The sequence below is a fragment of the Etheostoma cragini genome, chromosome 22 (assembly GCF_013103735.1).
Source record: "Etheostoma cragini isolate CJK2018 chromosome 22, CSU_Ecrag_1.0, whole genome shotgun sequence".
NCBI lineage: Eukaryota > Metazoa > Chordata > Actinopteri > Perciformes > Percidae > Etheostoma > Etheostoma cragini.
Window position 1 is genome coordinate 5,080,360 of NC_048428.1, and position 2,104 is coordinate 5,082,463.

The window sequence follows — 2,104 nt, forward strand, 5'->3', positions numbered from 1 at the left end:
AATATTAGCGTTGTAGACCGCGAACTTGAACCGCGGCTTGCCGTTGGCGGCAATTGCACTGCATCATGGGATTTGTAGTTTTGGGCGTCATATCACAGGGAAATTAAAACAGATATATAAAATGATCACGCGGGCCGGATGTAATTGTATGGCGGGCCGGATGTGGCCGCGGGCCTTGAGTTTGACACATGTGTTCTATGTGATCTCTTCAAAATGTCTTTGTCCACCTATGGATTTGGATCTGAAAAAGTTTATGCATTACTACCTTATATAAAGGAGGCAATGTACTAGATCCAAACAACTATAGACCAATTTCTATAAATTGCTCTGTCGCTAAAGTGTTTGAAAAATTAATGTATAATCAATTGTCATGCTATCTTAATGAAAATTATATCCTGTCAGCTTTGCAGTCTGGCTTTTGTTCAAATCACTTTACAATTACTGCATTGCCCAAACTAACCAATGATATTCTCACTGGTATGAACACTTCGGAAATAGCAGGTGCTATTTTCATTGATTTGACAAAGGCTTTTCACTTGGTCAATCATTACATTCTTCTGGATAAACTTCATGCTATCTGCCTTTCACGCACTGCAATACCCTGGTTTAACTCATAACTTCACAATAAAAAACAATGTGTTATTAATGGAAACCAATCTGACAATATAACTCAACACTATGGTGTGCTTCAAGGCACTTGGTCCACTTTTATTAATGATCTTTCCTCTATTAGTAAGTATTGTTTTCAGCTTTATGCTGATGGGTTATATATATATATATACTTCTCACACAAATATAGTAGATATATACAGTACATTGAAGAAGATCTACAGTCAAATTATCCAATTGCGTTCACAGGCCTACTTTGAGTGTTACCACCCCAGACTAAATGCTCCTCATAAACGTATTAGCACTTTGGGATTCCTAAGAAAGAGAAATGTTGACGTTGCATCATTACAGGAGACACATTTGCTGCAGGTGGATACCGGGCGTTTAGCCAATACATTCTGTCATACAACTGCATCCTCGTCAGCAAGCTCAAAGTCTGTCCCAAAGTTCTATAGTCCCTCTATAGAAAGTGGTGAGGATAGGACACAGAAGCAGAGGTGTGCGTGATCTTCGCCCCCAGGAATTTGATGCTGCTGACCGTCTACTGCGACGATGTTGATGAGGAGGGGGTTGCTACTTGGCTGATTTTTCCTGATGTCAACAACAATCTCTCTTGTTTTGTTGACATTCAGGATTAGGCTGTTTGTTTGTTGGTTTGACAGACTTGAGGGGCCATTTTTATGGTCAGTCTTAGAGGTGAGAGGATTAACTTTGTGAGCTTGATGCTACCTCTTTCTCCTTCTTTTGATTATTGGCACAAATTACAATCAGCGGTGTCTAAATTCATCAGGAAAGATAAACGGCTGCGGCGTTCTTTCAGTTCCCAACTTTAAACATAATTTTTGGTCGTTTGTGTTAAGGCCCCTCCTTTCCTGGCTCAACCCAGATATGTCTATTTGCTGACTTACCTTAGAAAATGATATGACAGAACCTTGACGTCCTCTTTGCCAATATCTCTAACAAACAGTGCCAGCTACCCTTTGGCCTCATTATCTCTCATCTCATTAAAACTTGGAGATTGGCTTAAACATATTGCCATATATCATGTCACTGGCACACATTTTCCCCTTTATTCGACAATGGTGGGAAGCCGATAACAGCCCCACAATGGAAACGGGGGGGGGGGGGGGGGGGGGGGGGGGGGGGGGGGGGGGGGGGGTTAATTATCTAAAAGACATCTTTAGCAAGACTGGCTTGTTACCTTTTTCCGAGCTACAAAACATGTTCAGTCTACCAAGTTCCTCTTTTTTCAGATCAGCACTCAAGGCAAAGGTTGTCCCCTGGCAGAGTTCGTTGCACGTCCATCCTTTTCGGAAATTATTCACTATGCAGCCAAAAACCTGTGGTATGGTTTCCAGGCTTCATCGTTTTTTGGTAATATCTGTCCGCTCTGCCTTTCCTATTGAGAAGGACTGGGAACGTGATTGTCCAGACCTGAGCAACAATCTTGACTGAAATGATGTGTGGTCTGACACCCCAGAAATATCACGCAATC